Here is a 24,342-nt window from a genome sequence, read left to right on the forward strand (position 1 = left end):
CCGACAGGAGACGAAACCAAACGCAGCAGCTGTCGGCACCGGGCACCCTCCCCTCCACCGGGTGCCCAGAGAGCAGCACGGTGCCACACGCTCCGCCCAGGCCTCTGGGGCCTGCCTGCAGCCTGGGCCGCATAGGGGGACACGGGGATACGACCCTGACACAGCACGTCGCCGCCGCCGCTGTCTCCAAGTGGAGGAAGCCAAGGGTCCTCCTGCCCGAGAGGCTGAACACAGAGCTTCCAGCACACGGGCAAACTAGCGCCTTCCCAACAGCCAGCCGCTCTGGTTGGGACGGCCCTCCCCGCCACCTTCCCCAGCTCCACGCAAGCATGCCCGGCGCGAAACAGGAACACGGACACGGGACGGATATGAAGAGCTCATTCTCCACACAAGCAAGCAGAGCCGCACCAGGGTCAACACTCTGCCTGCAGGGCTCTGCCTGCAGGAACCTGCCAGGCCCTCCCTGCCCTATCCTCACAAAGGGCCCTCCTCCTCCACGCAGGGGCTGCCCCTGGGCGCAAAGAGCCCTGGGGAGCTGGGCATCCCCGAGTCCTGCCGTGGAGCTGGCCAAGGGCTCCCGAGGGGACAAGGCTGTCCTCAGAAGGGACTCAGGCTCCGCTACAATCATCCCTATCCTCAGGTACGTCTGGATTTTACTTTTGCTACGGAACGCACCCTACATGCGTGATACGGGAGAGTGACGTGGGGAGTCTCAACTCCACACCTGACACCAAAGGGACTGTACCAGCTCATGCACAAATCCCCACGGTGTGCCATGAGACCCACGAACAGCTGTGACAGCTTCCATGGCAGGCCCGACCCGGCGCAAGGTGGGGGAGAAACACAACATACGCACTCTGGTGCGCATCGGAATTCCCCCGCAGGGAAGGAGGCATTTTCACGGCGGGCTCTTTCCCTTCCAGGCTCTATTCCCTACTACAAAGGCACCATCTCCGAGAGCCAGGCTTTTCTGCCCACAGTAAAACTGGAGGCAGTGGCAAAGACACACTTACCTCCCAAGAAAAGACAGTGACTGGCAGTTAAGTTTACCACACCCAGGAAGACACCAAAGTGCACAAAGCACACCGTACAAAGCTGGAGGGAGGGCTTTGCCCCTTTCCAGTTACCAGGATCTGAATGGACATTCTAAACAGGAGAATCACCTGGCCTGAGCCGGGAAACCAGTCAAAAGAACGACGACACAGAAATCCGTCTCAGTGACCCAGGAGTATCCCTAGGTGCAGGAGGTCAGGAAGGAGTCAGCCGAGCAAGGAGATGTCTGTGTAGAGCGAGGGCTCAACCTCCTCATGAAGTTTCGAGAAAACCACAGTCAATGTCTGCGGGCCCCGTCTCCTAAGCACTCCCTCATGGCTCCTGCAGGCACCAGCCAAGGCGACGGGCTCCCGGGAGAAGCAGTCCACTGGCTCCTGGGCAAGAGTTTTGAGTCTGAAAAAGGCAGCGACACGCCACGCCAGACCCGTCACAGGACACACAGTCTGCAGACGAGGCCAGGAACGGCTGCCGGGAGAATGGGAAGATCACCTTTCCCAGGACGAGGCCAAACAGAGCATGACCACCCCACTTCCCTGGGCCTCCGGAGCCGCCGCATGTGGGCGGGAGCTGCCGGGCCACACCGGAGCCGCGCCAGGTCCCGCGTCGGCTAAAAACCACAGAAAAGGATGGAGGATTAGGCTTTCCTGCGAAGACACTGCTGAAGCGAAACAAAAACTTTGCGCCTTCCTTCCATCCTTCCTTCCCCGTATCACACTCGTTACTTGGAGGAACTGGACACTGACCCCAGGAACTCCTGCATGCTAAGCCCGCATTCTCTCTACTGATTTGCTACATATACACTTCCCCTCAGAGCACACTATATTCTAGGTACAGAGAACAAGAAATTCCAGCGATGTTCACTAACTTACCCAGTGTATAATAAGCTCCGTGTGCTCCACCAACAGAGGTCAGTGTTTTATGATCCGTCAGCTCCTGCGGAGCCACTTCTACAGTCCCAGTAGCGTACTCCAGTTTTGTAATTTCGGGTTTAGTTGCCCTTTCCTAGGAACACAAAACAAGATAAATCAGGAACCGAACTTCAGATCATGTGCCTACGCTTAGTCAGTCAGGTAGACAACAGTTATTTACCGAAGCTATCAGAACATAAGCCCTATCCTGGGAGAAGCTGGCGGTACAAATAAAAGGCAGATTCTCCTCTCTGTTCTGACAGAGGCACAGGATCCATGAAAACACATCAGCACAGAAAAGTTTCAACAGCCCTACAACTGAGGTGAACGGGTACAGTAACGCCACAAAGGACAGGAGAGTCCGCTGCACGTGGATATCTCAGGGAATGCTGGGAAGACCGCACTGTTTCGTAAAAGAGAGATCCAGCTCAGAGGGGGGATGTGGAAGGGCTTTGGGGAAGGATAGCCTGAGTTAAAGGAGCAGGTGGGAAACAGCGTAAGGCATTAAGGAAACTAGACCACTGTTTCTGGCGGTGGAAGGGGAAGACAAAACATGCTGCCTTGAAAATGAAATATCACTTAATTAATTTCAACTGAGGACGGCTAAACAAGAACCAACACCAAGATGCACCTAACTTTCCCAGGGATGAATTTCTTTTCAATATCCTCTAATGAACTTTAAGGGAAAGACCCTGAAAACAAGAATGCCCATACAGACACTGGCTTCACTAGGTGAGTCTGGAAGTTGAACACAAGTGCATTATCCAGTCCTACGGCATTAAGCACAGAATCACATCCTAAACTGTAAGTTAAAAGCATAAGTCAAAAATTCTCATCAGCAGATGCAAACGTGAAAATGCACACTCACACCAACCCCCGGTTTAGGTCTCAGAATCCCCTGGTACTTATATAGTCACACAAGGATATTAAGAATAAGAGACTGTACCTCATCCCAGGAAGATTCTCTTCCTCTCTCTTCTGTAAAGTGGCGCACTGACACACCATCTGTAAAATGTAGTTACAGGTACATTAATGAGAATTTTCATGATTGTATATTAAAAGCACCATGTGCGTCTATCTCCGTTCGTGGATGTGTCAAAACAAAAGTGGCAGAAAAGACTTTCAAAGAGTTAGAGCATTTTCTGAAAAAAATGCTTAAGTCACGGTTGGGATATATTTCAAACCAAGTAGTAAGAGGAAAACACGTAAAATAATGGATATGGAAGTTGGGTTTGCGCACTATGTATTTCTAACATTTGAATTTTGCTCTTGTTTTTGTTTTTACTTTTATTCTGTTTTTAAATGGAGGTACCGGGAATGAGCACACGGAATTCGGCATGCTAAGCAAGTATTCTATTTACCACTAACCTATGTAATTCCCCGAGTCAACTAGCTTCTCGGCAAAGATAAAATAAAATACAAAACACTCATTCACGGTTCACTGCCTTACAAAACATGTTAGTTTGCTGAAGCGCAAAAGATCTTTGAGGCCTTCTTCCCCGTGTCACACTAAGTCTCACATCAGACCGAGAGGGAGACAGGTCTCAGGACACTTGACTGAAGAGACCACAGGCACCGGGTTCGGGTGTGTCTTCAATAACCGATCATCGGCTGTGGAAGTTCAGGGCTCCAATCGCTGCAGACAGTGACAGGTGCGGGCTTGTCCTCCAGGGAGCCCGGAACGTGGTGTCTGTTGAAGGCCCGTGTGCAGAAACGACACGTCTGCCCTCCATCAGAGGACCCTCTTTCCCTCTACAACAGACACCTCCCTCCCCAGGGCAGGACGGGGAAGACGTGTTCCAGCAAGTGCGTCTGCTAAGGGACCAGAGGTACACGGCCGTGAGCCCAGTCACGGCCGCCCGTGCACGGGGAAGCCCCGGAGAGCGATCTGCCCTTCTTCTGCAGGGACTCAAGGAAGAAACAGAGGACTATGCTTTCCTCTTACCGAGTGGAGCAGCTGGAAGTGGGGGGCGAGGTTGCACAGGGCACCAAGGGGGACCAGGTGCAGGTGCCCAGCTTGGCGACGACGGGCCGCACTCGGGCCAGGCCACGCAGGCTGGTCTTCGGAAAGGTTGGGGCCCTCCAGCCCAAGGGGTTACCTGCAGGAAGTAAGGGATGGCTGGGTTGGATGACAGACAAAAGCGCCAACACCGACAAGAGCCGAAACCCAACGCAGCAGCCGTCGGCACCGGGCACCCTCCACTCCACCGGGTGCCCAGAGATCAGCACGGTGCCACACGCTCCGCCCAGCCCTCAGGGGCCTGCCTGCAGCCTGGGCCGCACAGGGGGACACGGGGATAAGACCCTGAAGCCGCAAGTCGCCGCCGCCACTGTCTCCAAGTGGAGGAAGCCAAGGGTCCTCCTGCCCGAGAGGCTGCACACAGAGCTTCCAGCACACGGGCAAACTAGAACCTTCCCAACAGCCAGCTGCTCTGGGCAGGACGGCCCTCCCCGCCACCTTCCCCAGCTCCACGCAAGCTTGCCCGTCGCGGACTAGGAACACGGACATGGGACGGATGTGAAGAGCTCATTCTCCCCACGAGCAAGCAGAGCCGCACCAGGGTGACCGCTCTGCCTTCAGGGCTCTGCCTGCAGGGCTCTGCCTGCAGGGCTCTGCCTGCAGGACCCTGCCAGGCCCTCTCTGCCCCCTCCTCACAAAGGGCCCTCCTCCTCCACGCAGGGGCTGCCCCTGGGCGCAAAGAGCCCTGGGGAGCTGGGCATCCCCGAGTCCTGCCGTGGAGCTGGCCAAGGGCTCCCGAGGGGAAAAGGCTGTCCTCATAATGGACACAGGCTCCGCTACAATCATCCCTATCCTCAATGACGTCTGGATTTTACGTTCGCTACGGAACGCACCCTACCTCCGCGCTACGGGAGATTGACGTGGGGAGTCTCAACCCCACACCTGACACCAAAGGGACTCTACCAGCTCGTGCGCAAAACCCCACGGTGTGCCATGAGAAAGACGAGCAGCTCTGACAGCTTCCAGGGCAGGCCCGACCCGGCGCAGGGTGGGGGACAAACACAACGTACGCACTCTGGTGCGCATCGGAATTCTCCCGCAGGGAAGGAGGCATTTACACGGAGGGCTCTTTCCCTTCCAGCCTCTATTCCCTACTACAAACGCACCATCTCCGAGAGCCAGGTTTTCTGCCCAGAGAACAACTGGAGGCAGCAGAAAAGACACACTTACCTCCCGAGAAAAGACAGTGTCGGGCTGTGACGTTTACCACAACCAGGAAGACTCCAAGTTGCACAAACCACACCGTACAAACATGGAGGGAGGGCTTTGCCCCTTTTCAAGTTACCAGGATCTGAATGGACATTCTAAACAGGAGAATCACCTGGCCTGAGCCGGGAAACCAGTCAAAAGAACGACGACACAGAAATCCGTCTCAGTGACCCAGGAGCAACCCTAGGTGCAGGAGGTCAGGAAGGAGTCAGCCGAGCCAGGAGAAGTCAGTGTGGAACGAGGGCTCACTCTCCTCACGCTGCTTCGAGAAACCCACAGTCAAAGTCTGCGGGCCCCGGCTCCTAAGCACTCCCTCATGGCTCCTGCAGGCACCAGCCAAGGCGACGGGCTCCCGGGAGAAGCAGCCCACTGGCTCCTGGGCAAGTGTTTTGAGTCTGAAGAAGGCAGCGACATGCCACGCCAGACACGTCACAGGACACACAGTCTGCAGACGAGGCCAGGAACGGCTGCCGGGAGAACGGGAAGATCACCTTTCCCAGGACGAGGCCCAACAGAGCATGACCACCCCACTTCCCTGGGCCTCCGGGGCCGCCGCAGGTGGGCGGGCGCTGCCGGGCCACACCGGAGCCGCGCCAGGTCCCGCGTCGGCTAAAAACCACAGAAAAGGATGGAGGATTAGGCTTTCCTGCGAAGACACTGCTGAAGCGAAACAAAACCTTTGCGCCTTCCTTCTTCCTTCCTTCCCCGTATCACACTCGTTTCTTGGAGGAACTGGATACTGACCCCAGGAACTCCTGCATGCTAAGCCCGCATTCTATCTACTGATGAGCTTCATATACCCTTCCCCCCAGAGCACAATACTTTCTAGGCACAGAGAACAAGAAATGCCAGCCACGTTCACTAAGTTACCCAGTGTATAATAAGCTCAGTGTGCTCCACCAACAGAGGTCAGATTTTTATGATCCGTCAGCTCCTGTGGAGCCACTTCTACAGTCCCAGTAGCGTAATCCAGTTTTGTCATTTCGGGTTTAGTCGCCCCTTCCAAGGAACACAAAACAAGATAAATCAGGAACCGAACTTCAGATCATGTGCCTACGCTTAGTCAGACAGGTAGACAACAGGTTATTTACTGAAGCTATCAGAACATAAGCCCTATCCTGGGAGAAGCTGGCAGTACAAATAAAAGGATGATTCTCCTCTCTGTTCTGCCAGAGGCACAGGATCCATGAAAACAAATCAGCACAGAAAAGTTTCAACAGCTCTACAACTGAGGTGAACGGGTACAGTAACGCCACAAAGCACAGGAGAGTCCGCTGCACGTGGATAGCTCAGGGAATGCTGGGAAGACCGCACTGTTTCGTAAAAGAGAGATCCAGCACACAGTTGGTTTGTGGAGGGGCTTTGGGGAAGGGCAGCCTGAGTAAAAAGAGCAGGTGGGAAACAGCGTAAGGCATTAAGGGAACTAGACCACTGTTACTGTCGGTGGAATGGGAAGACAAAACATGCTGAATTCAAAATGAAACATCACTTAATTAATTTCAAGTGAGTTCGGCTAAAACAACAACCAACACCAAGATGCACCTAACTTTCCCAGGGATGAATTTCTTTTCAATATCCTCTAATGAACTGTAAGGGAAAGACCCTGAAAACAAGAATGCCCATACAGACACTGGCTTCATTAGTTGAGTCTGGAAAATGAACACAAGTGCATTATCCAGTCCTACGGCATTAAGCACAGAATCACATCCTAAACTGTAAGTTAAAAGCATAAGTAAAAATTTCTCATCAGCAGATGCAAACGTGAAGATGCACACTCACACCAACCCCCGGTTTAGGTCTCAGAATCCCCTGGTACTTATATAGTCACACAAGGACATTAACAACAAGAGACTGTAACTCATCCCAGGAAGATTCTCTTCCTCTCTCTTCTGTAAAGTGGCGCACTGACACACCATCTGTAAAATGTAGTTACAGGTACATTAATGAGAATATTCACGAATGTATAATAAAATCACAATGTGCGTCTATCTTCGTTCGTGGATGTATCAAAACAAAAGTGGCAGAAAATACTTTCAAAGAGTTAGAGCATTTTCTGAAAAAAATGCTTAAGTCACGGTTGGGATATATTTTACACCAAGTAGTAAGAGGAAAACACGTAAAAAGAATGGATTTTGAAGTTGGGTTTTCGCACTATGTATTTCTAACTTTTGAAGTTTGCTCTTGTTTTTATTCTTTTCTTCTTTTTATAAATGTAGGTACCGGGAATGAGCACACGGAATTCGGCATGCTAAGCAAGCATTCTATTTACCACTAACCTATGTAATTCCCCGAGTCAACTAGCTTCTCGGCATAGATAAAATAAAATACAAGACACTCTTTCATGGTTCACTGCCTTACAATACATGTTAGTTTGCTGAAGCGCAAAAGAACTTTGAGGCCTTTTTCCCCGTATCACACTAAGTCTCACATCAGACCGAGTGGGAGACAGGTCTCAGGAGCCTTGACTGAAGAGACCACAGGCCCCGGGTTCGGGTGTGTCTTCCAGAACCGATCATCGGCTGTGGAAGGTCAGGGCTCCAATCGCTGCAGACAGTGACAGGGGCGGGCTTATCCTCCAGGGAGCCCGGAACGTGGAGTCTCTTGAAGGCCCGTGTGCAGAAACGACACGTCTGCCCTCCATCAGAGGACACTCTTTCCCTCTACAACAGACACCTCCCTCCCCAGGGCAGGGAAGGGAGACACGGTCCATCAAGTGCTTCTGCTAAGGGACCAGAGGGACACGGCCTTGAGCCCAGTCACGGCCGCCCGTGCACGAGGAAGCCCCGGAGAGCGATCTGCTCTTCTTCTGCAGTGACTCAAGGAAGAAACAGAGGACTATGATTTCCTCTTACTGAGCGGAGCAGCTGGCGGTGGGGGGAGAGGTTGCACAGGGCACCAATGGGGACCAGGTGCAGGTGCCCAGCTGGGCGACGACGGGCCGAACCCCGGTCAGGCCACGCAGGCTGTTCCTCGGAAAGGTTGGGGCCCTCCGGCCCACGGGGTGACCTGCAGGACAGAAGGGAGGGCTGGGTTGGATGACAGACAAAAGCGCCAACACAGACAAGAGCCGAAACCCAACGCAGGAGCCGTCGGCACTGGGCACCCTCCCCTCAACCTGGTGCCCAGAGAGCAGCACGGTGCCACACTCACCGCCCAGCCCTCTGGGGCATGCCTGCAGCCTGGGCCGCACAGGGGTACACGGCGATTCGCCCCTGATGCCGCACGTCGCCGCTGCCGCTGTCTCCAAGTGGAGGAAGCCAAGGGTCCTCCTGCACGAGAGGCTGCACACAGAGCTTCCAGCACACGGGCAAACTAGCGCCTTCCAAACAACCAGCCGCTCTGGGAGGGACGGCCCTTCCCGCCACCTTCCCCAGCTCCACGCAAGCTTGCCCGGCGGGGACCAGGTACACCAACACGGGACGGAAGTGAAGAGCTCATTCTCCACACGAGCAAGCAGAGTAGCACCAAGGCCACCGCTCTGCCTGCAGGGCTATGCATGCAGGGATCTGCCTGCAGGGCTCTGCCTGCAGGACCCTGCCAGGCCCTCTCTGCCCCCTCCTCACAAAGGGCCCTCCTCATCCACGCAGGGGCTGCCCCTAGGTGCAAAGAGCCCTGGGGAGCTGGGCATCCTGGAGTCCTGAGGCGGAGCTGGCCAAGGGCTCCCGAGGGGACAAGGCTGTCCTCAGAAGGGACTCAGGCTCCGCTACAATCATCCCTATCCTCAGGGACGTCTGGATTTCACATTCGCTACGGAATGCACCCTACCTGCGTGCTAAGGGAGAGTGAAGTGGGGAGTCCCAACCCCACACCTGACACCAAAGGGACTGTACCATCTCGTGCGCAAAATCCCACCGTGTGCCATGAGACCGACGAGCAGCTATGACAGCTTCCAGGGCAGGATTGACGAGGAGCAGGGTGGGGGACAAACACAACGTACGCACTCTGGTGCGCATCAGAATTCCCCCGCAGAGAAGGAGACATTTTCACGGAGGGCTCTTTCCCTTCCAGCCTCTATTCCCTACTACCAACGCACCATCTCCGAGAGCCAGGCTTTTCTGCCCACAGTACAACTGGAGGCAGCGGCCAAGACACACTTACCTCCCGAGAAAAGACAGTGTCGGGCTGTGACGTTTACCACACCCAGGAAGACTCCAAGTTGCACAAAGCACACCGTACAAAGCTGGAGGGAGGGCTTTGCCCATTTTCCAGTTACCAGGATCTGAATGGACATTCTAAACAGGAGAATCACCTGGCCTCAGCCGGGAAACCAGTCAAAAGAACGACGACACAGAAATCCGTCTCAGTGACCCAGGAGAAACCCTATGTGCAGGAGGTCAGGAAGGAGTCAGCCGAGCCAGGAGAAGTCAGTGTGGAGATAGGGCTCACTCTCCTCACGCTGCTTCGAGAAACCCACAGTCAAAGTCTGCGGGCCCCGGCTCCTAAGCACTCCCTCATGGCTCCTGCAGGCACCAGCCAAGGCGACAGGCTCCCGGGAGAAGCAGCCCACTGGCTCCTGGGCAAGAGTTTTGAGTCTGAAAAAGGCAGCGACACGCCACGCCAGACACGTCACAGGACACACAGTCTGCAGTCGAGGCCAGGAACGGCTGCCGGGAGAACGGGAAGATCACCTTTCCCAGGACGAGGCCCAACAGAGCATGACCACCCCACTTCCCTGGGCCTCCGGGGCCGCCGCAGGTGGGCGGGCGCTGCCGGGCCACACCGGAGCCGCGCCAGGTCCCGCGTCGGCTCAAAACCACAGAAAAGGATGGAGGATTAGGCTTTCCTGCGAAGACACTGCTGAAGCGAAAAAAAATCTTTGCGCCTTCCTTCTTTCCTTCCTTCCCCGTATCACACTCGTTTCTTGGAGGAACTGGATACTGACCCCAGGAACTCCTGCATGCTAAGCCCGCATTCTCTCTATTGCTGAGATACATATACCCTTCCCCCCAGAGCACACTAGTTTCTAGGCACAGAGAACAAGAAATGCAAGCCAAGTTCACTAACATACCCAGTGTATAATAAGCTCCATGTGCTCCACCAACAGAGGTCAGTGTTTTATGATCCGTCAGCTCCTGCCGAGCCACTTCTACAGTCCCAGTAGCGTACTCCGGTTTTGTAATTTCGGGCTTAGTCGCCCCTTCCTAGGAACACAAAACAAGTTAAATCAGGAACCGAACTTCAGATCATGTGCCTACGTTTATTCAGTCAGGTAGACAACAGTTATTTACCGAAGCTATCAGAACATAAGCCCTATCCTGGGAGAAGCTGGTGGTACAAATAAAAGGCAGATTCTCCTCTCTGTTCTGCCAGAGGCACAGGATCCATGAAAACAAATCAACACAGAAATGTTTCAACAGCTATACAACTGAGGTGAACGGGTAAAGAAATGCCACAAAGGACAGGAGAGTCCGCTGCACATGGAGAGCTCAGGGAATGCTGGGAAGACCGCACTGTTTCGTAAAAGAGAGATCCAGCGCAGAGGGGGGATGTGGAGGGGCTTTGGGGAAGGGCAGCCTGAGTAAAAGGAGCAGGTAGGATCAGCGTAAGGCATTAAGGAAACTAGAACACTTTTACTGGCGTTGGAAAGGGAAGACAAAACATGCTGCCTTTAAAATGAAACATCACTTAATTAAAGCCAAGTGAAGACGGCTAAAACAAGAACCAACACCAAGATGCACCTAACTTTCCCAGGGATGAATTTCTTTTCAATATCCTCTAATGAACTGAACGGGAAAGACCCTGAAAACAAGAATGCCCATACAGACACTGGCTTCACTAGGTGAGTCTGGAAAATGAACACAAGTGCATTATCCAGTCCTACGGCATTAAGCACAGAATCACATCCTAAACTGTAAGTTAAAAGCATAAGTCAAAAATTCTAATCAGCTGTTGCAAACGTGAAGATGCACACTCACACCAACCCCCGGTTTATGTCTCAGTATCCCCTGGTACTTATATAGTCACACAAGGACATTAACAACAAGAGACTGTACCTCATCCCAGGAAGATTCTCTTCCTCTCTCTTCTGTAAAGTGGCTCACTGACACACCATTGTAAAATGTAGTCACAGGTACATTAATGAGAATATCCACGAATGTATATTAAAACAACCATGTGCGTCTATCTCCGTTCGTGGATGTGTCAAAACAAAAGTGGCAGAAAAGACTTTCAAACAGTTAAAGCATTTTCTGAAAAAAATGCTTACGTCACGGTTGGGATATATTTCAAACCAAGTAGTAAGAAGAAAACACGTAAAAAGAATGTATATGGAATTTGGGCTTGCGCACTATGTATTTCTAACATTTGAAGTTTGCTCTTGTTTTAGTTTTTTCTTTTCTTCTGTTTTTAAATGGAGGTACCGGGAATGAGCACACGGAATTCGGCATGCTAAGCAAGCATTCTATTTACCACTAACCTATGTAATTCCCCGAGTCAACTAGCTTCTCGGCATAGATAAAATAAAATACAAAACACTCTTTCACAGTTCACTGCCTTACAAAACATGTTAGTTTGCTGAAGCGCAAAAGATCTTTGAGGCCTTCTTCCCCGTATCACACTAAGTCTCACATCAGACCGAGTGGGAGACAGGTCTCAGGACCCTTGACTGAATAGAACACAGGCCCCGGGTTCGGGTGTGTCTTCCATAACCGATCATCGGCTGTGGAAGGTCAGGGCTCCACTCGCTGCAGACAGTGACAGGGGCGGTCTTGTCCTCCAGGGAGCCCGGAACGTGGTGTCTGTTGAAGGCCCGTGTGCAGAACCGACACGTCTGCCCTCCGTTAGAGGACCCTCTTTCCCTCTACAACAGACACCTCCCTCCCCAGGGCAGGACGGGGAAGACGCGGTCCATCAAGTGCGTCTGCTAAGGGACCAGAGGGACACGGCCGTGAGCCCAGTCACGGCCGCCCGTGCACGGGGAAGCCCCGGAGAGCGATCTGCACTTCTTCTGCAGTGACTCCAGGAAGAAACAGAGGACTATGCTTTCCTCTTACCGAACGGAGCAGCTTGCGGTGGGGGGCGAGGATGCACAGGGCACCAAGTAGGACCAGGTGCATGTGCCCAGCTGGGCGACGACGGGCCGCACCCGTGCCAGCCCACGCAGGCTGGTCCTCGGAAAAGTTGGGGCCCTCCGTCCCACGGGGTGACCTGCAGGACAGAAGGGAGGGCTGGTTTGGATGAAAGACAAAAGCGCCAAGACCGACAAGAGCCGAAACCCAACGCAGCAGCCGTAGGCACCGGGCACCCTCCCCTCCACCGGGTGCCCAGAGAGCAGCACGGTTCCACACGCTCCACCCAGCCTTCTGGGGCCTGCCTGCAGCCTAGGCCGCACAGGGGGACACGGGGATATGACTCTGACGCCGCACGTCGACGACGCCGCTGTCTCCAAGTGGAGTAAGCCAAGGGTCCTCCTGCCCGAGAGGCTGCAAACAGAGGTTCCAACACACGGGCAAACTAGTGACTTCCCAACAGCCAGCCGCTTTGGGCGGGACGGCCCTCCCAGCCACCTTCCCCAGCTCCACGCATGCTTGCCCGGCGCGGACCAGGAACACGGACACGGGACGGACTTGAAGACCTCATTCTCCACAGGAGCAAGCAGAGCTTCACCAGGGTCACCGCTCTGCCTGCAGGGCTATGCCTGCAGGGCTCTGCCTGCAGGGCTCTGCCTGCAGGGCTATGCCTGCAGGGCTCTGCCTGCAGGGCTATGCCTGCAGGACCCTGCAAGGCCCTCTCTGCCCCCTCCTCAGAAAGGGCCCTCCTCCTCCACGCAGGGGCTGCCCCTGGGCGCAAGAGCCCTGGGGTGCCTGGCATCCCGGAATCCTGCGGCGGAGCTGGCCAAGGGTTCCCGAGGGGCAAGGCTGTCCTCAGAAGGTACTCAGGCTCTGCTATAATCATCCCTATCCTCAGTTACGTCTGGATTTTACGTTCGCTACGGAACGCACCCTACCTGCGTGCTACGGGATACTGACGTGGGGAGTCTCAACCCCACACCTGACACCAAAGGGACTGTACCAGCTCGTGCGCAAAACTCCACGGTGTGCCATGAGACCGACGAGCAGCTCTGACAGCTTCCAGGGCAGGCCCGACCCGGCGCAGGGTGGGGAGAAACACAACGTACGCACTCTGGTGCGCATCGGAATTCCCCCGCAGGGAAGGAGGCATTTTCACGGCGGGCTCTTTCCCTTCCAGGCTCTATTCCCTACTACAAACGCACCATCTCCGAGAGCCAGGCTTTTCACCCCACAGTACAACTGGAGGCAGCGGCCAAGACACACTTACCTCCCGAGAATAGACAGTGTCGGGCTGTGACGTTTACCACACCCAGGAAGACTCCAAGTTGCACAAAGCACACCGTACAAAGCTGGAGGGAGTGCTTTGCCCATTTTCCAGTTACCAGGATCTGAATGGACATTCTAAACAGGAGAATCACCTGGCCTGAGCCGGGAAACCAGTCAAAAGAACGACACAGAAATCCGTCTCAGTGACCCAGGAGCAACCCTAGGTGCAGGAGGTCAGGAAGGAGTCAGCCGAGCCAGGAGAAATCAGTGTGGAGATAGGGCTCACTCTCCTCACGCTGCTTCGAGAAACTCACAGTCAATGTCTGCGGGCCCCGTCTCCTAAGCACTCCCTCATGTCTCCTGTAGGCACCAGCCAAGGCGACGGGCTCCCAGGAGAAGCAGCCCTCTGGCTCCTGGGCAAGAGTTTTGAGTCTGAAAAAGGCAGCGACACGCCACGCCAGACCCGTCACAGGACACACAGTCTGCAGACGAGGCCAGGAACGGCTGCCGGGAGAACGGGAAGATCACCTTTCCCAGGACGAGGCCCAACAGAGCATGACCACCCCACTTCCCTGGGCCTCCGGGGCCGCGGCAGGTGGGCGGGCGCTGCCGGGCCACACCGGAGCCGCGCCAGGTCCCGCGTCGGCTAAAAACCACAGAAAAGGATGGAGGATTAGGCTTTCCTGCGAAGACACTGCTGAAGCGAAACAAAACCTTTGCGCCTTCCTTCCTTCCTTCCTTCCACGTATCACACTTGTTTCTTGGAGGAACTCGATACTGACCCAAGGAACTCCTGCATGCTAAGCCCGCATTCTCTCTTCTGCTGAGCTACATATACCCTTCCCCCCAGAGCACACTAGTTTCTAGGCACAGAGAACAAGAAATGCCAGACACGTTCACTAAATTACCCAGTGTATAATAATCTCCGTGTGCTCCACCAACAGAGGTCAGTGTTTTATGATCCGTCAGCTCCTGCGGAGCCACTTCTACAGTCCCAGTAGCGTACTCCGGTTTTGTAATTTCGGGCTTAGTCGCCCGTTCTTAGGAACACAAAACAAGATAAATCAGGAACCGAACTTCAGATCATGTGCCTACGCTTAGTCAGTCAGGTAGACAACAGTTATTTACCGAAGCTATCAGAACATAAGCCCTATCCTGGGAGAAGCTGGCGGTACAAATAAAAGGCAGATTCTCCTCTCTGTTCTTCCAGAGGCACAGGATCCATGAAAACAAATCAGCACAGAAAAGTTTCAACAGCTCTACAACTGAGGTGAACGGGTACAGAAATGCCACAAAGGACAGGAGAGTCCGCTGCAGGTGGATAGCTCAGGGAATGCTGGGAAGACCGCACTGTTTCTTAAAAGAGAGATCCAGCGCAGAGGGGGGATGTGGAGGGGCTTTGGGGAAGGGCAGCCTGAGTAAAAATAGCAGGTGGGAAACAGCGTAAGGCATTAAGGAAACTAGACCACTGTTACTGGCGGTGGAATGGGAAGACAAACATGCTGCCTTGAAAATGAAACATCACTTAATTAATTTCAAGTGAGGACGGCTAAAACAAGAACCAACACCAAGATGCACCTAACTTTCCCAGGGATGAATTTCTTTTCAATATCCTCTTATGAACTGTAAGGGAAAGACCCTGAAAACAAGAATGCCCATACAGACACTGGCTTCACTAGGTGAGTCTGGAAAATGAAAACAAGTGCATTATGCATTCCTACGGCATTAAGCACAGAATCACATCCTAAACTGTAAGTTAAAAGCATAAGCCAAAAATTCTCATCAGCAGATGCAAACGTGAAGATGCACACTCACACCAACCCCCGGTTTATGTCTCAGAATCCCCTGGTACTTATATAGTCACACAAGGACATTAACAACAAGAGACTGTACCTCATCCCAGGAAGATTCTCTTCCTCTCTCTTCTGTAAAGTGGCGCAATGACACACCATTTGTAAAATGTAGTTACAGGTACATTAATGAGAATATTCACGAATGTATATTAAAACCACCATGTGCGTCTATCTCCGTTCGTGGATGTGTCAAAACAAAAGTGGCAGAAAAGACTTTCATATAGTTAGAGCATTTTCTGAAAAAATGCTTAAGTCACGGTTGGGATATATTTCAAACCAAGTAGTAAGAGGAAAACTCGTAAAAAGAATGGATATGGAAGTTGGGTTTGCGAACTATGTATTTCTAACATTTGAAGTTTGCTCTTGTTTTAGTTTTTTCTTTTCTTCTGTTTTTAAATGGAGGTACCGGGAATGAGCACACGGAATTCGGCAAGCTAAGCAAGCATTCTATTTACCACTAACTTATGTAATTCCCCGAGTCAACTAGCTACTCGGCATAGATAAAATAAAATACAAAACACTCTTTCACTGTTCACTGCCTTACAAAACATGTTAGTTTGCTGAAGCGCAAAAGATCTTTGAGACCTTCTTCCCCGTAACACATTAAATCTCATATCACACCGAGTGGGAGACAGGTCTCAGGAACCTTGACTGAAGAGACCACAGGCCCTGGGTTCGGGTGTGTTTTCCATAACCGATCATCAGCTGTGGAAGTTCAGGGCTCCACTCGCTGCAGACAGTGACAGGGGCGGTCTTGTCCTCCAGGGAGCCCGGAACGTGGTGTCTGTTGAAGGCCCGTGTGCAGAACCGAAACGTCTGCCCTCCGTTAGAGGACCCTCTTTCCCTCTACAACAGACACCTCCCTCCCCAGGGCAGGACGCGGAATACGCGGTCCATCAAGTGCGTATGCTATGGTACAAGAGGGACACGGCCGTGAGACCAGTCACGGCCGCCCGTGCACGGGGAAGCCCCGGAGAGCGATCTGCCCTTCTTCTGCAGTGACTCAAGGAAGAAACAGAGGTCTATGCTTTCCTCTTACCGAGCGGAGCAGCTGGCGGTGGGGGGCGAGGTTGCACAGGGCACCAAGGGGGACCAGGTGCAGGTTCCCAGCTGGGCGACGATGGGCCGCACCCGGGGCAGGCCACGCAGGCGGGTCCTCGGAAAGGTTGGGGCCCTCTGGCCCACGGGGTGACCTGCAGGGCAGAAGGGGGGGCTGGTTTGGATGATAGACAAAAGCGCCAACACCGACAAGAGCCGAAACAAAACGCAGCAGCCGTCGGCACCGGGCACCCTCCCCTCCACCGGGTGCCCAGAGAGCAGCACGGTGCCACACGTTCTGTCCAGCCCTCTGGGGCCTGCCTGCAGCCTGGGCCACACAGGGGGACACGGGGATACGACCCTGACGCCGCACGTCGCCGCCGCCTCTGTCTCCAAGTGGAGGAAGCCAAGGGTCCTCCTGCCCGAGAGGCTGCACACAGAGCTTCCAGCACACGGGCAAACTAGCGCATTCCCAACTGCCAGCCGCTCTGGGGGGGATGGCCATCCCCGCCACCTTCCCCAGCTCCACGCAAGCTTGCCCGTCACGAACCAGGTACACGGACACGGGACGGACGTGAAGAGCTCATTTTCCACACGAGCAAGCAGAGCCGCACCAGGTTCACCGCTCTGCCTGCAGGGCTCTGCCTGCAGGGTTCTGCCTGCAGGGCTCTACCTGCAGGTCTCTGCCTGCAGGACCCTGCCAGGCCCTCTCTGCCCCTCCACACAAAGGGCCCTCCTCCTCCACGCAGGGGCTGCCCCTGGGCGCAAAGAGCCCTGGGGTGCCTGGCATCCCGGAGTCCTGCGGCGGAGCTGGCCAAGGGCTCCCGAGGGGCAAGGCTGTCCTCAGAAGGGTCTCAGGCTCTGCTACAATCATCCCTATCCTCAGTGACGTCTGGATTTTACGTTCGCTACGGAACGCACCCTACTTGCGTGCTACGGGAGAGTGACGTGGGGAGTCTCAACCCCACACCTGACACCAAAGGGACTCTACCAGCTCGTGCGCAAAACCCCACGGTGTGCCATGAGACCAACGAGCTGCTCTGACAGCTTCCAGGGCAGGCCCGACCCGGCGCAGGGTGGGGGACAAACATAACGTACGAACTCTGGTGCGCATCGGAATTCCCCCGCAGGGAAGGAGGCATTTTCACGGCGGGCTCTTTCCCTTCAAGCCTCTATTCCCTACTAAAAACGCACCATCTCCGAGAGCCAGGCTTTTCACCCCACAGTACTACTGGAGGCAGCGGCCAAGACACACTTACCTCCCGAGAATAGACAGTGTCGGGCTGTGACGTTTACCACACCCAGGAAGACTCCAAGTTGCACAAAGCACACCGTACAATGCTGGAGGGAGGACTTTGCCCATTTTCCAGTTACCAGGATCTGAATGGACATTCTAAACAGGAGAATCACCTGGCCTGACCCGGGAAACCAGTCAAAAGAACGACGACACAGAAATCCGTCTCAGTGACCCAGGAGCAACCCTTGGTGCAGGAGGTGGAAGGAGTCAGCCGAGCCAGGAGAATTCAGTGTGGAGCGAGGGTTCACTCTCCTCACGCTGCTTCGAGAAACCCACAGTCAAAGTCTGCGGGCCCCGGCTCCTAAGCACTCCCTCATAGCTCCTGCAGGCACCAGCCAAGGCGACGGGCTCCCGGGAGAAGCAGCCCACTAGCTCCTGGGCAAGAGATTTGAGTCTGAAAAAGGCAGCGACACGACACGCCAGACCCGTCACAGGACACACATTCTGCAGACAAGGCCAGGAACGGCTGCCGGGAGAACGGGAAGATCACCTTTCCCAGGACGAGGCCCAACAGATCATGACCACCCCACTTCCCTGGGCCTCCGGGGCCGCGGCAGGTGGGCGGGCGCTGCCGGGCCACACCGGAGCCGCGCCAGGTCCCGCGTCAGCTCAAAACCACAGAAAAGGATGGAGGATTAAGCTTTCCTGCGATGACACTGCTGAAGCGAAATAAAACCTATGCGCCTTCCTTCCTTCCTTCCTTCCCCGTATCACACTCGTTTCTTGGAGGATCTGGATACTGACCCCAGGAACTCCTGCATGCTAAGCCCGCATTGTCTCTACTGCTGAGCTACATATACCCTTCCCCCCAGAGCACACTAGTTTCCAGGCACAGAGAACAAGAAATGCCAGCCACGTTCACTAACTTACCCAGTGTATAATAAGCTCCGTGTGCTCCACCAACAGAGGTCAGTGTTTTATGATCCGTCAGCTCCTGCGGAGCCACTTCTACAGTCCCAGTAGCGTACTCCGGTTTTGTAATTTCGGGCTTAGTCGCCCCTTCCTAGGAACACAAAACAATATAAATCAGGAACCGAACTTCAGATCATGTGCCTACGCTTAGTCAGTCAGGTAGACAACAGTTATTTACCGAAGCTATCAGAACATAAGCCCTATCCTGGGAGAAGCTGGCGGTACAAATAAAAGGCAGATTCTCCTCTCTGTTCTGCCAGAGGCACATGATCCATGAAAACAAATCAGCACAGAAAAGTTTCAACAGCTCTACAACTGAGGTGAACGGGTACAGTAACGCCACAAAGGACAGGAGAGTCCGCTGCACGTGGAGAGCTCAGGGAATGCTGGGAAGACCGCACTGTTTTTTAAAAGAGAGATCCATCACAGAGGGGGGATGTGGAGGGGCTTTGGGGAAGGGCAGCCTGAGTAAAAGGAGCAGGTGCGAAACAGCGTAAGGCATTAAGGAAACTAGACCACTGTTACTGGCGGTGGAATGGGAAGACAAAACATGCTGCCTTGTTAATGAAACATCACTTAATGAATTTCAAGTGAGGACGGATAAAACAAGAACCAACACCAAGATGCACCTAAATTTCCCAGGGATGGATGTCTTTTCAATATCCTCTAATGAACTGTAAGGGAAAGACCCTGAAAACAAGAATGCCCATACAGACACTGGCTTCATTAGGTGAGTCTGGAAAATGAACAAAGGTGCATTATCTAGTCCAACGGCATTAAGCACAGAATCACATCCTAAACTGTAAGTTAAAAGCATAAGTCAAAAATTCTATTCAGCAGATCCAAACGTGAAAATTTAAACTCACACCAACCCCCGGTTTATGTCTCAGTATCCCCTGGTAAATATATAGTCACACAAGGGCATTAACAACAAGAGACTTTACCTCATCCCAGGAAGATTCTCTTCCTCTCTCTTCTGTAAAGTGGCGCACTGACACACCTTTTGTAAAATGTAGTTACAGGTACATTAATGAGAATATTCACGAATGTATATTAAAACCACCATGTGCGTCTATCTCCGTTCGTGGATGTGTCTAAACAAAAGTGGCAGAAAAGACTTTCAAAGAGTTAGAGCATTTTCTGAAAAAAATGCTTAAGTCACGGTTGGGATATTTTTCAAACCAAGTAGTAAGAGGAAATCACGTAAAAAGGATGCATATGGAATTTGTGTTTGCGCACTATGTATTTCTAACATTTGAAGTTTGCTCTTGTTTTTGTTTTTTCTTTTCTTCTGTTTTTAAATGGAGGTACCGGGAATGAGCACACGGAATTCGGCATGCTAAGCAAGCATTCTATTTACCACTAACCTATGTGATTCCCCGAGTCAACTAGCTTCTCGGCATAGATAAAATAAAATACAAAACACTCTTTCACGGTTCACTGCCTTACAAAACATTTTAGTTTGCTGAAGCGAAAAGATTTTTGAGGCCTTCTTCCCCGTATCACACTAAGTCTCACATCAGACCGAGTGGGAGACAGGTCTCAGGACCCTTCACTGAAGAGACCACAGGTCCCGTGTTCGGGTGTGTCTTCCATAAACAATCATCGGCTGTGGAAAGTCAGGGCTCCACCCGCTGCAGACCGTGACAGGGTCTTGCTTGTCCCCCAGGGAGCCCGGAACGTGGTGTCTGTTGAAAGCCCGTGTGCAGAACCGACACGTCTGCCCTCCATCAGAGAACCCTCTTTCCCTCTACAACAGACACCTCACTCCCCAGGGCAGGACGGGGAAGACGCGGTCCATCAAGTGCGTCTGCTAAGGGACCAGAGGGACATTGCCGTGAGCCCAGTCACGGCCGCCCGTGCACGGGGAAGCCCCGGAGAGCGATCTGCCCTTCTTCTGCAGTGACTCCAGGAAGAAACAGAGGACTATGCTTTCCTTTTACAGAGCGGAGCAGCTGGTGCTGGGGGGCGCGGTTGCAAAGGGCACCAAGGGGGACCAGGTGCAGGTGCCCAGCTGGGCGACGACGGGCCGCACCCGGGGTAGGCAACGCAGGCTGGTCCTCGGAAAGTTTGGGGCCCTCCGGCCCACGGGGTGACCTGCAGGACAGAAGGGAAGGCTGGGTTGGATGACAGACAAAAGCGCCAACACCGACAAGAGCCGAAACCCAACGCAACAGCCGTCGGCACCGGGCACCCTCAACTCCACCGGGTGCCCAGAGAGCAGCACGGTGCCACACGCTCCGCCCAGCTCTCTGGGCCCTGACTGCAGCCTGGGCCGCACAAGGGGACATGGGGATACGACCCTGATGCCACACGTCGCCGCCGCCGCTGTCTCCAAGTGGAGGAAGCCAAGGGTCCTCCTGCCAGAGAGGCTGCACATAGAGCTTCCAGCACACGGGCAAACTAGCGCCTTCCCAACAGCCAGCCGCTTTGGGCAGGATGGACCTCTTCGACACCTTCCCCATCTCCACGCAAGCTTGCCCGTCACGGACCAGGAACACGGACACGGGACGGACGTGAAGAGCTCATTCTCCACACGAGCAAGCAGAGCCGCACCAGGGTCACCGCTCTGCATGCAGGGCTCTGCCTGCAGGGCTCTGCCTCCAGGGCTCTGCCTGCAAGGCTATGCCTGCAAGGCTATGCCTGCAGGGCTCTGCCTGCAGGACCCTGCCAGGAACTCTCTGCCCCCTCCTCACAAAGGGCCCTCCTCCTCCACGCAGGGGCTGCCCCTGGGCGCAAAGAGCCCTGGGGTGCCTGGCATCCCGGAGTCATGCTGCGGAGCTGGCCAAGGGCTCCCGAGGGGCAAGGCTGTCCTCAGAAGGTACTCAGGCTCTGCTACAATCATCCCTATCCTCAGTTACGTCTGGATTTTACGTTCGCTACTGAACGCACCCTACCTGCGTGCTACGGGAGACTGACGTGGGGAGTCTCAACCCCACACCTGACACCAAAGGGACTGTACCAGCTCGTGTGCAAAACCCCACGGTGTGCCATGAGATCGACGAGCAGCTCTGACAGCTTCCAGGGCAAGCCCGACCCGGCGCAGGGTGGGGGACAAACACAACGTACGCACTCTGGTGCGCATCGGAATTCCCCCGCAGGGAAGGAGGCATTTTCACGGCGGGCTCTTTCCCTTCCCGCCTCTATTCCCTACTACAAACGCACCATCTCCGAGAGCCAGGCTTTTCTGCCCACAGTACAACTGGAGGCAGCGGCCAAGTCACACTTACTTCCCGAGAATAGACAGTGTCGGGCTGTGACGTTTACCACAGCCAGGAAGACTCCAAGTTGCACAAAGCACACCGTACAAAGCTGGAGGGAGTGCTTTGCCCATTTTCCAGTTACCAGGATCTGAATGGACATTCTAAACAGGAGAATCACCTGGCCTGAGCCGGGAAACCAGTCAAAAGAACGACGACACAGAAATCCGTCTCAGTGACCCAGGAGCAAACCTAGGTGCAGTATGTCAGGAAGGAGTCAGCCGAGCCAGGAGAAGTCAGTGTGGATATAGGGCTCACTCTCCTCACGCTGCTTCGAGAAACCCACAGTCAAAGTCTGCGTGCCCCGGCTCCTAAGCACTGCCTCATGGCTCCTGCAGGCACCAGCCAAGGCGACGGGCTCCCGGGAGAAGCAGCCCACTGGCTCCTGGGCAAGAGTTTTGAGTCTGAAAAAGGCAGCGACACGCCATGCCAGACCCGTCACAGGACACACAGTCTGCAGACGAGGCCAGGAACGGCTGCCGGGAGAACGGGAAAGACACCTTTCCCAGGACGAGGCCCAACAGAGCATGACCACCCCACTTCCCTGGGTCTCCGGGGCCGCCGCAGGTGGGCGGGCGCTGCCGGGCCACACCGGAGCCGTGCCAGGTCCCGCGTCGGCTAAAAACCACAGAAAAGAATGGAGGATTAGGCTTTCCTGAGAAGACACTGCTGAAGCGAATCAAAACCTTTGCGCCTTTCTTCTTTCCTTCCTTCTCCGTATCACACTCGTTTCTTGGAGGAACTGGATACTGACCCCAGGAACTCCTGCATGCTAAGCCCGCATTCTCTCTTCTGCTGAGCTACATATACCCTTCCCCCCAGAGCACACTAGTTTCTAGGCACAGAGAATAAGAAATGCCAGCCACGTTCACTAACTTACCCAGTGTATAATAAGCTCCGTGTGCTCCACCAACAGAGGTCAGTGTTTTATGATCCGTCAGCTCCTGCGGAGCCACTACTACAGTCCCAGTAGCGTACTCCGGTTTTGTAATTTCGGGCTTAGTCGCCCGTTCTTAGGAACACAAAACAAGATAAATCAGGAACCGAACTTCAGATAATGTGCCTACGCTTAGGCAGTCAGGTAGACAACAGTTATTTACCGAAGCTATCAGAACATAAGCCCTATCCTGTGAGAAGCTGGCAGTACAAATAAAAGGCAGATTCTCCTCTCTGTTCTGCCAGAGGCGCAGGATCCAAGAAAACAATCAGCACTGAAAAGTTTCAACAGCTCTAAAACTGAGGTGAACGGGTACAGTAACGCCACAAAGGACAGGAGAGTCCGCTGCACGTGGAGAGCTCAGGGAATGCTGGGAAGACCGCAGTGTTTCGTAAAAGAGTGATCCGGCACAGAGAGGGGATGTGGAGGGGCTTTGGGGAAGGGCAGCCTGAGTAAAAGGAGCAGGTGCGAAACAGCGTAAGGCATTAAGGAAACTAGACCACTGTTACTGGCGGTGGAATGGGAAGACAAAACATGCTGCCATGTAAATGAAACATCACTTAATGAATTTCAAGTGAGAACGGCTAAAACAAGAACCAACACCAAGATGCACCTAACTTTCCCAGGGATGAAATTCTTTTCAATATCATCTAATGAACTGTAAGGGAAAGACCCTGAAAACAAGAATGCCCATACAGACACTGGCTTCAATAGGTGAGTCTGGAAAATGAACAAAACTGCATTATCCAGTCCTACGGCATTAAGCACAGAATCACATCCTAAACTGTAAGTTAAAAGCATAAGTTAAAAATTCTCTTCAGCAGATGCAAACTTGAAAATGTAAACTCACACCAACCCCCGGTTTAGGTCTCAGAATCCCCTGGTAAATATATAGTCACACAAGGACATTAACAACAAGAGACTTTACCTCATCCCAGGAAGATTCTCTTCCTCTCTCTTCTGTAAAGTGGCGCACTGACACACAATTTGTAAAATGTATTTACAGGTACATTAATGAGAATATTCACTAATGTATATTAAAACCACCATGTGCGTCTATCTCCGTTCGTGGATGTGTCTAAACAAAAGTGGCAGAAAAGACTTTCAAAGAGTTAGAGCATTTTCTGAAAAAAATGCTTAAGTCACGGTTGGGATATATTTCAAACCAAGTAGTAAGAGGAAATCACGTAAAAAGAATGCATATGTAATTTGTGTTTGCGCACTATGTATTTCTAACATTTGAAGTTTGCTCTTGTTTTTGTTTTATCTTTTCTTCTGTTTTTAAATGGAGGTACCGGGAATGAGCACACGGAATTCGGCATGCTAAGCAAGCATTCTATTTACCACTAACCTATGTGATTCCCCGAGTCAACTAGCTTCTCGGCATAGATAAAATAAAATACAAAACACTCTTTCACGGTTCACTGCCTTACAAAACATGTTAGTTTGCTGAAGCGCAAAAGATCTTTGAGGCCTTCTTCCCCGTATCACACTAAGTCTCACATGAGACCGAGTGGGAGACATGTCTCAGGTCCCTTGACTGAATAGAACACAGGCCCCGGGTTCGGGTGTGTCTTCC

General features: G+C 53.4%; 1 long non-coding RNA gene across 1 annotated transcript in view; it reads right to left on the reverse strand.

Moving 5' to 3' along the window:
* The window catches only part of LOC135318862 (uncharacterized), a 389,897-nt gene that overhangs the window by 54,851 nt on the left and 310,704 nt on the right, over positions 1–24,342 (reverse strand). The gene's annotated exons all lie outside the window — the stretch shown is intronic.

Source organism: Camelus dromedarius, chromosome 22 (assembly GCF_036321535.1).
Source record: "Camelus dromedarius isolate mCamDro1 chromosome 22, mCamDro1.pat, whole genome shotgun sequence".
NCBI classification, from domain to species: domain Eukaryota; kingdom Metazoa; phylum Chordata; class Mammalia; order Artiodactyla; family Camelidae; genus Camelus; species Camelus dromedarius.